This window comes from Diorhabda sublineata, chromosome 2 (assembly GCF_026230105.1).
Source record: "Diorhabda sublineata isolate icDioSubl1.1 chromosome 2, icDioSubl1.1, whole genome shotgun sequence".
Lineage (NCBI taxonomy): Eukaryota > Metazoa > Arthropoda > Insecta > Coleoptera > Chrysomelidae > Diorhabda > Diorhabda sublineata.
The window spans coordinates 8,071,918-8,087,160 of record NC_079475.1 but is presented as its reverse complement, the minus strand read 5'-3'; positions in this window follow the sequence as shown (position 1 = coordinate 8,087,160).

Here is a 15,243-nt window from a genome sequence, read left to right as displayed (position 1 = left end):
AGAAATTTGTATGGAAAGCATTTGTGGACTTTTTGCAATGATAGAAAGTATCGATCAGATAAAAAACTGATCTCTGCTCCAGATTGGGCAGTGAACATGAGAAGAAAAGATGGTACAGAGTTTGAAGAAACTATAGTCAAAACCATGTGGAACCTAACAAGTTATTATTGACCCATTCAAAAGCCATATACAAATGAAATAACCCATCAGCTGATCTACCAGGGTAAAAAAAGATCATATGACTACAATCCGATCAACTCGATTAGTTTCCGAACAACAATGAACGTGATCAGTGTTAGTTTCCGAACATTTCGACACGTTTTCCAAAAATCCTACAGACGAATGAGAATAGGTTTTGAGCTCTGATTGATCACGTACCAAGGAATGCCAACTGCGTGCTTTCGATTCAGTCGTACCTTGGAAACAAATACATTTCATAGTTTTGGAAATTGTCACCCATATTTAAACTTTAGTACGATTCACGCAATCGTGGTCGAGCCCTCCAATTCCTCCAAAGCTCTGTACTTCTCCTACTACTCTGTTATCAATATATTATATTTATTCACCAATTGAATTATTTTATTTGAGTAATTAGAAAACAAAAGTGATTTTTTAGGTTCTATTGTGAAATTCGAAATCAGTAAATCATGCGAGGCAAATTGTTTCGTGGTTACCCCACATTTCGGAGAAATACCACCCTCGACAGGAACAAATAAACAGAGTGTTAATATTTTCGTTTATTTTTTTGCGAAGTAAGTATTTCTAAACTAAATATATGAGAGGTGATCAATTAAATGTAATTAAGTGACATATCTATCACACGACCAAACTCGTATTGGTAGAAATCAGTTTGCCCTTCATTGATCAAGATCTCGACTAATAATCACTGGGTGCCTAATATGTGCTATAAGAGGGCTACTACACATTACCTACTATCTTAAACCGTCAGATTTCAGCAGTATGACACCAGGTACTGTCAACATTAATATCTAACTATTTGCTTCGGATGATTTCGCATATTTTGTCATAATGACAAATGGACGATATGCATCAAGCTCTAGGTATGCAATAAAGATAACAAATAGCAGACTTTTAGCAACAGAAGATGTGAGCTTAAATTTGTTTTATCGTTGGTGGTTCATACTCGCTTTTTTGTTTGTTTGGAACGAAATGAAACGATTAAATCGATAGAGTGGTGGACGTCAGAATGGTGCAGTGGTAGACGCAACACCCATGAAAAAAGTCAAAAGATTAAAATCTGCAGATCTTGGTGGTATCTGAATGAGCCTTTTCCTACATATGCATTTGCCTGGGAATACAACACCGAGATATTCACAAACAATAAATTATTCGGGTTATTAACTTGTAGGGGGTAGGAAATAAGTTTATGTATAGTGTACGTTTCCAGTTGCTCCTACCAGTTAATTTACAAGGTAGATGTAACAGTACTGGAGCAAATACGAGTAAACTAAGTATATTTTGAGATACTACGGAACTAGATAAATGGCAACAATGCATTTCATGAATTCATAAATATTCACCAACACTAACTGCGATGAAAAAACAAAGAATTATCAAAGATGTTATGTATGCAGTTTAAATAATAACCTGCAGCTCGTGAGTCAGTCGATTTTCATCCTATTCGCCTGATTTGGACATGTTTGGTTTCCTGTTATTCTTTAACACGATCTCAGAACTCAATATTTCTCTAGGATATTATAAAAATCTTTTAGGGGTTGGTTATTATTGTTATACGAAACTTATTCTTGTGGCAATTTATTTTGATAGTTGTTTTATTTTTCAGTGAATGCAAAAAATATTCAGAATCTTTTAGGGTGTTGACGAATATTCCCAATTATTTTATAGAAATTCCGGTGAAAGGAGCTGGCACAATCAACGAAAGATTCTCAACAAATTATAAAACATAAAAAAAATTCTATTGTTTTTATACGAATATATTTATCTGCCATTGTTGACTTTTTCATTGACCACATATTTCGCCTTTAACGACTACTTTATTTGAAAATGATTTCATACAACGCGTTTATCCAGTGCATACCTCATCTACGAGGATATATTGAAAAATTCTTAGTTAACTATAGAACCAAACAAAATTTCAATGTCAAAATATTTTATTATTCAACATATTCTCCTCTTACCTGGATACATTTATTACAGCGAACCTGCAACGTCTCTAGACCTTCAAAAAAATGTTTCTTTTTGATCTGCAAACCAGACATCCACAGCTTTTATTACCTCCTCGTTGGAAGAAAATTAACAACATTTTAAACTTTTTTTCAGTTGAGGAATGAGATGATAGTCGGACGGAGCCAAATCTGGTGAATAAGGGGGGTGTTCTAGTAATTCAAACCCTAAATTACGAATTTTTTGCATGGCAATATGAGATTTATGTCCTGCAAAAACAAAACACCTTTGAATAGCTTTCTGCGTCTTTTCTCTTTAATTTTTTCCCGTAGAGTGGTCAGTAATGTCGAATAGTATTGTTCTAGCCATTTCTAAAAATCAATCATGATTACTCCATGGCAATACCGAAAAACTGAAGCAAGAACTTTTCCACCAAATTTTTGGACACGAAACTTCTTAAGTCTTGGAGAACCAGAGTGTTGCTATTCCATCAATTGTTGCTTTGTTTCTGGATCGTAGAAATATACCCAGTTTCGTCCATAGTAACAATTCGGTTTAAGAAGTCTACATCGTTTTCAAATCGAGCACAGATCGAACGCGATGCACCTACCCTTGCACGCTTTTGGTCAACATTTAAACTTCCTATGAAATATTCAGTGGTTCAGATATCCGTTTTAGCCCAATTAGATAGTCTGATAAAATCATGGCTTGAACTGCATCGATATTTTCGGAGACTGACACAGAAACTGGCCTTCCCGATCGCTCATCATCTTCAATGGAAAATTTACTTGATGATGGTGGACATCTTTTTTCTTTTAATCTATTGCGTAACTCTGGTTCACTTTTTTGACGTCAAACTTTACACTGACACTTCTAATAATTTATTGTTCGTTGCTATGGTAACGCAATATTTTGTTTATGCATGGAACTGGTCTAAGCTAACTAGATATCAATACATCCTCGTATTTTTTTCATTGTGTATACCAGTTATTATTCGTTTTTTTTTTTTAAGAATTGGTATTGTCTTGGGTGTTGTAAAATTTTTCTATATTATTTTTTTCAATAGCTTCTTTTGCGAGTTTTGTTTTGAATCGGATAAAGTATGATTGAAGATAAGTCGGGTTCACATTTATCCGCAAATGTAGTTCATAAATGCATGGAGTACCTCCTCTTGTAGTCTCCTTGGACTCTTCAGAGGTTCGGTGGAGTGATGGTTGTTTTTGTTAGGTTTATAAGGTTTCGTACCCCTTGAGACTTTTAATCAGCTTGCTCCAAACTACCAATGTGTTAAGTTTGAAAAAGAGTTTGAACAAATCGAACACGACATCACGACTCGAATAAAAAATTTCGATGCTTCCATCTTTAGTTAGACGTGTGCTCTCACGCAAATATACTTTTCGTGGAACATCATAAATATTTTATAACACATAAAATACTGTTATTAAAAAGAAGCGGTATGTCTGTCATTATATTTGATATTTTATATTGGGCAATATTACAGTATATTTCCTAAAACTCCCTTTGTTGAGCCACTAAAACGCAATCTGCAAAATATTATGATTTTGGGTAATATACCATAACGGTTATCCTATTTTACGCAAAAGCTGTAAAAATTGCACAAATTACGGTTGTTGCTATAACGGCAAATATTTTTTGGCGTAACAAATTGGTAATAAAACCATAAAAAACTTGACCTGAGATTAGAGAAAAATTAGAATATTGTTGTTTGGAATTTTACAAGAAAGTACATTGTGCAAATAAACTAAGAAAAAAACTTGTGTATACAGTGTGTTTATATAGTGACGTAACTAATATTCCGATTTTTACCAAAATCAATTTTATAGGAATACTTATTCTTGGAGTGCTTAGAACCTATATAGTATATATATACAGTGCTTTTCAGATAAAAGTATCCACCTTTAATAACTTTTGTAATACTGGTATTTAGAAAAAATCCAAAAACACGTCAATTTATGATGGAAGGGGCAAGCATTATGGCTTATTTAAGCTTACTGGAAAAGCCACCCCCTCACCCCTAGCAGCATCCCCTTTATTTTTTTAAATTACTTTTCATATTTTTTATGTAAAATTTGGATACTCCTCTTTGAGCTGATTTCAAAAATGTATAATACTTGTAGGTTAAAGTGGTTAGTTTATGAGATAAACAATTTTTCTTTTAAGAGCACAAATTTTACTTATTATTTACTTTCACCTTATTTGCCTGTACTAAAATGGGTTGTACAACAGTTCAAACTCTTTAATCTTTTCAACTGTGCTATTTATTCTACTTAAAAAATCCAAACAACAAAAAACTCTACTTTTTATTAAAGTTTGACATTGTCAATTAGAATTTGTAGTCACTATTGATAGTGTAATTTGATACATTATTTATTTTGTTTCTCTGAAATGGTTTACTCTTTGCAAGAAAGAATTGAAATTGTAGGTTTATACTACCAAAATAATAATTGTGCAAGAGCTGCTGCTAGAATATTTAACGAATTACATGACGGAAGACATGCAACTCATAAGTATGTAATTCAACTGATGGAGAAATTTACCACAACAGGGTCTGTTTGCAATAAAGTGCATAAGCGAGAGGGACTCGTAAATAACGAAGCAATCCAAGTGGCAATTTTAGGGCAAGTCAGCTTAGAGGCTCAACAACCCCAATCGTTGTCAACAATAAGTAGCGCGATCGGTGTTTCATCTTCTACAGTTTTCCGAGTTCTACATAAATTCAAGTACCACCCATACAAAGTTAAGTTGGTGCACGAGTTGAATGAAGATGATTTTGATCGTCGTCTAGAGTTTTGCGAATCAATGACGCAAATTATCAATAACAATCCACAATTGTTAAACAATATTTGCTTTTCTGATGAATGCTCATGGTCATTAAATGGCTTAGTAAGTAGGCATAATTGTAGATATTGGGCTGAAAGTGATCCACATATTATGCGTGAATTCCATACACAACATCCCCAAAAGTTAAACGTTTGGTGAGGTATCCTAGGTGACCACATTGTCGGACCTTTCTTCATCAACGGAAATTTAAATGGTGAATCATATCTTGAGTTACTCAGGAAGGGGTTGACCCACGTATTACAACAATAATAGAAAATGATGATAACCTTTCCAAAGATTTACTGGTATTTCAACAAGACGGAGCTCCCCCACACTATGCTATGCCTGTCCGACAATTTTTAAACGAAACATTCCCCGCTCGTTGGATAGGTAGAAGGGGGCAGATGATGGAGTGGCCACCTAGGTCACCGGATTTAACACCCCTAGCCTTCTTTTTATGGGGGTATTTAAAAACAAAAGTTTATGCTACCCAACCAGAATCTCTGGATGATTTACGAGAGAGGATAGAAAATGAATGTCGACAATTAAATCCAGCCGTATTAAGCAATGTCAGAGAAGCATTTCAAAATAGATTATACCATTGTATGGAAGTGAATGGTACTCATTTTGAACACTTATTGTAACTTCATAATAACTAGCACAGTAAAAAAGATTAAAGAGTTTGAACTGTTGTACAACCCATTTTAGTACAGGCAAATGAGGTGAAAGTAAATAATAAGTAAAATTTGTGCTCTTAAAAGAAAAATTGTTTATCTCATAAACGAACCACTTTAACCTACAAGTATTATACATTTTTGAAATCAGCTCAAAGAGGAGTATCCAAATTTTACATAAAAAATATGACAAGTAATTTAAAAAAATAAAGGGGATGCTGCTAGGGCTTTTCCAGTAAGTTTAAATAATCCATAATGCTTGCCCCTTCCAACATAAATTGACGTGTTTTTGGATTTTTTCTAAATACCAGTATTACAAAAGTTATTAAAGGTGGATACTTTTATCTGAAAAGCACTGTATATATATATATATATATATATATCTATATATATACATACATATAAGCGGTTTTCTTATTGGGAACGATTCAATGAAACACCAAAGTGGACTAACTTTAATATATTTTCCGAGCTTTTGAATACTTCGAATAAGTTCGAAAACTCAACAAATATAAAATGGTTTTTTTGTAGAAAATTGCGTGAACTACATGTAAGCTCAATTTTAGTAAAAAAGGAAATTTTCTCATGTTAATCAAATGAAAAACTAAAATAGAAATAGGGACCTCTTACAGTTGAGCTACAGCGCCCATCTTTGGTGAGGATTCTTTTTATATCATATAGAAACATTTGAGATGGTAAAAGTTGAAAAAAAAATTTTTGGAGCACCCCAATAGGGTACCAATGGAAAATTATTTTAATCAATAAAATTCTTGACTATTATTTTTTCTAATAACATATGTTTAATAAAAATCATTGATCAAGGGGCACGACAACGTCCAAATTTCATTTCCACTGTAATTGAAGCATGACTACACGTAATTTGTAAATATCATAAACTCACCATCCTTTGGTTGCGTAAAAACCCTTTTGGTTCAAAAGAAATATTTACTTATTGTACAACTGACCCGTCAACGTCCTTGCTATTTATTATGATAAATAACCATTCAACATGACGAATACCAGACTTTTATATACAAGGAGTGATCAAAAATACAATGATTTGTTATTATTAGTAATAAACTTAAATTTTGAATTAACCTCCTTGAACTACTATTAATATTTCACTGTAATCCCTTAAGAGGCTTTTCCCATCTGCTCCGTCGTGGCTCCCTTAAAATCGAGAAGTACCATCATACCAAAACATTTCACCTTTTCATTCGCCGGCTTCACAAGTCTTCTGCAGTTTTCTGTAACCTTGAGAAGTCATTCATCAGCTAAATGGCTGACGACATTTTCATCTGGTCTCTACTCTCCATAAACTTTTTGTTTCGTCAAGCTATTTTGTTTTATTGCCTTTTACTCCCTTTTCAAACTCCTATCTTTCATCATAATTAATTTGGAATGAATCACTGATTTGAAGCATAGATTTTAACAACGACAATTTGGAACATGGGTTTGAAGCATTCCGCATCCATGTGCTCAAATTGTGTAATTTGAAAGCGACTATTTTGGTTAACTTTGGTATTTTGAAAAACATATTCAATCATTAAGACAATGATCTCTTTTTCATGTTAATTGTAATGTATTTTTTTATATTAAAATTTTTAGCTATCAGAATTAACAATGATCTTATCAATTCGAAAACTATATCAATAACATTTTGTTCTTTGAAATTTCAAAATATAACAATAAATTTTATTGGCAACAATTTCTTGTTGATAAAATCTAATTCTGAGTACCCTTTAGTTGCGTAAACCCTTCCGACAAAAAGAAATATTTACTTATTATACAATGCCTTCTACAAACTGGTCCATAAATGTCCTTGAAGTTATGTCATTTCTATTTATTATGAGAAATATAACCTTTTCTGTATGCCTGTATCATAAACAAAAGCAAAAGCGTGGATAATCGCAGGACATGCTTGAGAAAATCCTTCCGCATACATAACCTACAATAAAATAATAAATTATTCAAAATATTGTGTTGTAGTATGTTTATTTAGGAGGTTGTAGAGCTAAAAATTATACAAAAAATTGAATTTGTAGTGAAAAACCAATAACTTTTTTTGGAATTGACTATCGAAGCACAATTTTTAATACAATGAAAAAGTAGCAGATATATCTAAAATCTACGGAAAAATTAGAGAATCTTTTGATTTAGATATAGGCTTGTAAACATAATCTTCAACTAAGGTCGCCATTTGTGCTATACATTAGTTATTCGGGCAATCACAAATATTTTTCTGTGTGTATTTTTCATTAATTATTAAAACTAGTATATCCCAACGTGTTTCACACAATATTTTTTCTAATTTATTCATTAAACCTTGATAAGATGTAAAGAAAAGCTTATCAAGGTTTAATTGATAAGCTTTTCTTTACATTATGAAGATGATTGATTGATGATGAACTTTTCCAAATTGAGGCTCTTACTCTTTAGTAGTTCCTTGGACTCTTAAACTGTTTCCAACTAGCACTAAGCTATTGAAATACCTCAATAGGCTCCTTACTTTAAGATTTTTTCTCTGGCTGGTGTTTTGTAGAAGATAAATAACATCTAAGTTCATACGATCTGAAAGCGGTTTTTCAGGCCTTTTGGTAAAAAATGTACCAAGGAATATTTATTATTTTCTTAGTTATTTAATTTTATATCTTGGGATTCTTTAGATATTACTTATAATATATAATTCCACTTTACTTTATTGCTTGTAGACATAATATAATAATACCCAATACATTTTTTTGTAATTTGATTCTTCTTTTATCATGAAATGGACTTTCCAGAGAAACCCAGCATCTAATCAGGTACTTATCATACTTAAGTTTTGAGACAAATAAAATCAAATATTTATAATTGGATATGACAAAATATTATCCATTAAGATCATCGAAGTATTTTTTCCATTTCGATTTTCGAGCTACGTCCATCAACCGCTTCTTTAGGTATAGAAAAATATCATGTTCCATGTTTTGACTGTCCAGAAACATTTTTGTTTGAACTGGTGTGTGACAGCTCGCATTGTCGTGGTGGAGAATGAATCTCATTCCTTGATCCATCATTTGCTTCAAAGAGCTTCGTACGCGGAAAACTTTTCTTGGATTTGACTCATCTTGAATGACCCAGTGAATTGTTCTTTACCCTCGGGTTTATATGCATAGAGCCATAAAGCCACGATTCGATTTTATAAACGTCTTTTGAAGTACCGCGAATTAATTTTTTTAGAATTTCTTTGCACCAACAGACACGAGCTTTTTTACGATCGATTGTCAAATTGCCAAGTATTTCAACTTAAGCACAACATTGTTGTTGGTCCAATCCACGTCGAAAATCATAAAAAATCATCGCACAACAATTCCATTTTTTTAACAAGAATAAATAAACTTATATAATATTAATAAATATAATGGCAACGTCCAATTTAACATATTCACATCAATATTGCCATATCTCAAAACTCAAGGTACCTCAGTTTGCTTAACTTTTCCAACTTGCATCTTAGGTTTGGAGCTCATTGAACTGGAGACATGTTTCAATTTATATATTTCTGCTAGTGAAATACGTAGTCCAATCCTTTCCTTTTAGAATATTTGGCTTTGGATTCGTACAATCCTATTCCAGATCTGTCTGCCGCTTTTTTGTTTATTTCCAATATGGTGTTTTCCTTCAAAAATAAACATTTTCGGTATTTCACTTTGAGGCATATTCCAGATTTGATTAATTTGTTTCAGAGGAATTTACCATCTAGAACCGTTATCCCAAAGTGGTCTAGGTGGACTCTTAGGGGTACACGGTGGACTCGAGAAGGGTCTACGCAAATTTTCTTCTTTAAAACTCATCTTCATATTGTTTGACGAATTTCGAATATATGGCGAAAATGTATCAGCAGGGGGTATCCTGAAACCAGTAATATTTCGAAGTAAAAAAGTTTGTTAACTTAGGATCTGCAGTTTGTAGTTTACTATTAATTGTTGATACATTTATGTGCGAACCCTGTATATTTTTCGGAATATTTATTACTCTCGACTCCAGTAGGGTTAAAGGACTGGAAACGTAGCAGCCGGTTATGTAAGGGAAATAGTTTTAAAACAGAATAAGTGTGCCCATTAAGTTGAACCCCTTATTATTTATTGCTATGGTCAATAAAGTATAGGGATTGTAAAATATTTGCCTGCTGAACTAGAAATTGAATTTGTATATATCATAAACCATTTTTGGTACCCTTTAGTTGCGTAAAAATCCTTTCTGCTCCGAAGAAATATTTGTTTATTGTACAACGTCTTTCTATGAACGTCCTTCAAGTTAGTCACTTCTGTTTAAGATAAATAACCTCTATATAACTTTTAAATTGATAAATTTGACAAAGAAAGTAAAAGTTGAGTAAAAGTAAGAGAGAAAGTACACTGAAAGTGAAATTTTGACTTCGACTTCGAAGTGTTTGCTATTTTGCAAAAATCAAATTTGAGTTGTTTTGGGTGGTGGGCCTCATTTCTAAATATAATAAATACAATATTTCGATGTTTGTGGTTCAAATGTTAGTGATATTTGCGCTCTGTGCATTCTAATTTAGCTGTCTAAGCAAAAATATGAAACTTTGAAAGAATGAATGCATTCTCACTTGAAGAAATAAAATATACAGTGAAAGTAAAAAAAAAAACAAACTTTTCTACTATCTTCGGCGGTGTCCGAATATTAATATATTAATATATTTAGGTTGTATTTCAAAAATTATTTAGCAAATTTGAAGAAAAAAAATTTGCCCAGAACTGTGTGTGCTCGTGAAGAGATTAAATGACTTAAAGTTTTTGGGTTAAGCTGTTTAGAATCAAGATATAGGACCATATACCAAGAAATCAGTTACCAACTATAATTTTGAAATTTTTCTTGTAATAAACACTTCACATTTTTTTTATCACCACTTACTTAACACATTTTTTTAAACGGGCTAGAAATTAGTACTTTCTGATTTATTTTTAGGCCAGAAAATCTCATTTTGTCGGACCGAGCCAGATAATTATTGTGATAGTCCGATAAAAGCTTTTACCAGACTCATTTTTATTTACTTTCCGGCCCATCTTTAATGAAAAAAATTATAAAATAGTTAGTCTGAGATAGTGGTCAATTGGTTTCTATAGTAACCGAGTTTTTTATTACAGTAAAGCTCTTTATTCGCGGGGTATATGTTCCAAAAATATGCCGCGAATATAGGAACCGTGAATAACGAATGGTAATTTGTATGGGACAAAATAAATAAATAAATACATAAAAAACAAATATATAAAAAAATCAATTTTATTTAAGTTTTTGAACATTTTGATCAATTATCTTTAGGCTTAGGCAATGGTTTGAAAAATTTTGTAATTTTCTCTTGCTTGGCAGTTTTTAAAAGCTCCTTCAATTTAGACTGATACAGAGCAATCGCATTAGCAATTTGCCTCTTAAAAATAAGGCTTCGTTCTATAGACGGATCAATGCTCATAAAGAAATCACAAAGCTCATTTGCCATTCTTAAACCTTCACTAAGATTTTTCTAATTAAATGTCACGTTTCCAGTGGTTGTTGAAGCCTCTTCTTCGATAGGCTGTGAATTTAACATTTCCCCCAAGTCGGTTTGATTCAAATTATCATCTTGCGATTCAAGCAATTCATGAACGTCACTTGATTCTATCTGCTCGAACCCCTCTCGTCCTATTCCATTCGCGATTTCGGCTATGTTTGCAGTCATAGTTTGAACTTGCTCAGATTCTTCATTATTTTCCGGAGTCAGAGCAGGCCACAGTTTTTACCAGCATGACTTCAATTTTTGTGGCTTCAGTTCTTCTAATGATTCTTTTATGTTTACGATGCATTTTGCAATATCAAATTCCTTCCAGCATTCCATACCATTCATATCACGATTACATTCCATATTATCCAATATAATTCTGATGTAATAGAACTTAAAGGCCTGTATTATTCCTTGGTCCATAGGTTGACCATAGGTCGAGTTGGGAGATAAAAATGACACTTTTATATTTGGATGCATAGTTTCGCGAGGATGACCTGGTGCCTTGTCCAAAAGCAGAAGTGCTTTAAAGTCTAAATTCTATTTTTTTAAATAAGTTTCAACTTCAGAAACAAAACAATTCCGGAACCAGTCACAAAAAATAATACTTGTAACCCATGCTTTCTTATTAGCACGCCAAAACACTGGCAGGTTGTCCTTGTTTTGATTTTTTAAAGCCCGAGGATTAAACGATCTGTAAAGCATCAGTTAATGACACAACTTCCAGATGCATTCGAACATAGCAGCAGTGTAACTCTAACCTTTGCTGCCTTAAATCCAGGAGCAGATTTTTCGCTTTTAGAAATGAATGTTGTATTTGGCATTCTTTTCCAAAACAGTGCAGTTTCGTCTGCATTAAATACTTGCTCAGGTTTGTATCCTCCATCAGCTACTAGGTTTGCAAATTCTTCTGGATATCGCTCTGCTGCTCTGCAGCAAAGCGACTTTTACCATAGAACAGAACAGCAACATTGTATGTATACAGTGCTTTTCAGATAAAAGTATCCACCTTTAATAACTTTTGTAATACTGGTATTTAGAAAAAATCCAAAAACACGTCAATTTATGTTGGAAGGGGCAAGCATTATGGATTATTTAAACTTACTGGAAAAGCCACCCCCTCACCCCTAGCAGCATCCCCTTTATTTTTTTAAATTACTTGTCATATTTTTTATGTAAAATTTGGATACTCCTCTTTGAGCTGATTTCAAAAATGTATAATACTTTTAGTTAAAGTAGTTAGTTTATGAGGTAAACAATTTTTCTTTTTTACTTATTATTTACTTTCACCTTATTTGCCTGTACTAAAATGGGTTGTACAACAGTTCAAACTCTTTCAAAATCTTTTTAACTGTGCTATTTATTCTACGTAAAAAATCCAAACAACAAAAAACTCTATTTTTTATTAAAGTTTGACATTGTCAACTAGAATTTGTAGTCACTATTGATAGTGTAATTTGATACATTATTTATTTTGTTTCTCTGAAATGGTTTACTCTTTGCAAGAAAGAATTGAAATTGTAGGTTTATACTACCAAAATAATAATTGTGCAAGAGCTGCTGCTAGAATATTTAACGAATTACATGACGGAAGACATGCAACTCATAAGTATGTAATTCAACTGATGGAGAAATTTACCACAACAGGGTCTGTTTGCAATAAAGTGCATAAGCGAGAGGGACTCGTAAATAACGAAGCAATCCAAGTGGCAATTTTAGGGCAAGTCAGCTTAGAGGTTCAACAACCCCAATCGTTGTCAACAATAAGTAGAGCGATCGGTGTTTCATCTTCTACAGTTTTCCGAGTTCTACATAAATTCAAGTACCACCCATACAAAGTTAAGTTGGTGCACGAGTTGAATGAAGATGATTTTGATCGTCGTCTAGAGTTTTGCGAATCAATGACGCAAATTATCAATAACAATCCACAATTGTTAAACAATATTTGCTTTTCTGATGAATGCTCATGGTCATTAAATGGCTTAGTAAGTAGGCATAATTGTAGATATTGGGCTGAAAGTGATCCACATATTATGCGTGAATTCCATACACAACATCCCCAAAAGTTAAACGTTTGGTGTGGTATCCTAGTTGACCACATTGTCGGATCTTTCTTCATCAACGGAAATTTAAATGGTGAATCATATCTTGAGTTGCTCAGGAAGGGGTTGACCCACGTATTACAACAATAATAGAAAATGATGATAACCTTTCCAAAGATTTACTGGTATTTCAACAAGACGGAGCTCCCCCACACTATGCTATGCCTGTCCGACAATTTTTAAACGAAACATTCCCCGCTCGTTGGATAGGTAGAAGGGGGCAGATGATGGAGTGGCCACCTAGGTCACCGGATTTAATACCCCTAGACTTCTTTTTATGGGGGTATTTAAAAACAAAAGTTTATGCTACCCAACCAGAATCTCTGGATGATTTACGAGAGAGGATAGAAAATGAATGTCGACAATTAAATCCAGCCGTATTAAGCAATGTCAGAGAGGCATTTCAAAATAGATTATACCATTGTATGGAAGTGAATGGTACTCATTTTGAATACTTATTGTAACTTCATAATAAATAGCACAGTTAAAAAGATTAAAGAGTTTGAACTGTTGTACAACCCATTTTAGTACAGGCAAATAAGGTGAAAGTAAATAATAAGTAAAATTTGTGCTCTTAAAAGAAAAATTGTTTATCTCATAAACTAACCACTTTAACCTACAAGTATTATACATTTTTGAAATCAGCTCAAAGAGGGGTATCCAAATTTCACATAAAAAATATGAAAAGTAATTTAAAAAAATAAAGGGGATGCTGCTAGGGGTGAGGGGGTGGCTTTTCCAGTAAGTTTAAATAAGCCATAATGCTTGCCCCTTCCAACATAAATTGACGTGTTTTTGGATTTTTTCTAAATACCAGTATTACAAAAGTTATTAAAGGTGGATACTTTTATCTGAAAAGCACTGTACATATGTATTTCATCATTGAATAATAAGGTTGATTTCATTCTGTTTATTTACATTCTAAAAAACACCGATTGCGGCGAAGGCGGCTTATGTCAAAGTCGTCGGCAGTATCATTTAACAACATACTTTAGGCAAAGTTTTAATAAGATTTATTTTACTTTTTTTATTAGTCCATTTGACGGCATTTACAAAGGATATTGGGTTGAATACTTATTGGAATCCTTTTATTATTTATGTATGTACTTATTAGATCCGCGAATAAAGAAATTTTTAGTCGCGAATATAGGAATTTGATTACATGTTTTTACTCCGCGAATAGTGAAAACGCGAATGAAGGAAGCGCGAATACGGAACTTTTACTGTATTTAAAACTATAAAATAACTTGACATATTTTGACGTTTAGTTGAAAACGTGACATTTATTATAAAATGGATGTTCAATATGATGCATTTGATTGTGTTTATGGTACAACAATGCCCATTTTAAAAAAAATATTGTCCGTAATACGTCCCGAAAGTGCGGCTCGCCCTGCAATTTGTCCACTCGTCCAGTAAAATACCACTTTCGTGAACTACTATTAATAGATATTTACAATATAAGTGTCTATTCATATTACGAAATAAGATGGGAAATTTGAATATGGAAATATAAATTTACGATATGAATATAGTACATTATTTTACCTACTACCAATAATGTTAATTATTTACTCAAAATTAGTCAATATTCCTGAAATTAATGATATATCATGTAACAAGCAAGCGTTGCGCTATCAATTTTGACGCGTTCACTTCAGTTTGGTATAATTGTATCGACATGAGTTCCGACTATGAAGTGTGGATTTTGATATAGAACTTAATACAAATAACGGAGTTCAAACCCTAGTACCCGCTAAATCCCGCAATAGATACGAAAAAGAATATAAACGATTCGAAGACTAGTGCAGTTCAAAAAAAGTCCGTGATATATCCGAGAAATCCGAGAAAATTTTATTAGCTTATTTGGCTGGGAAAGCTGAAAAAGAAAAGGCATCATCATTATGGACACATTATAGTATGCTGAGAACAATGATAT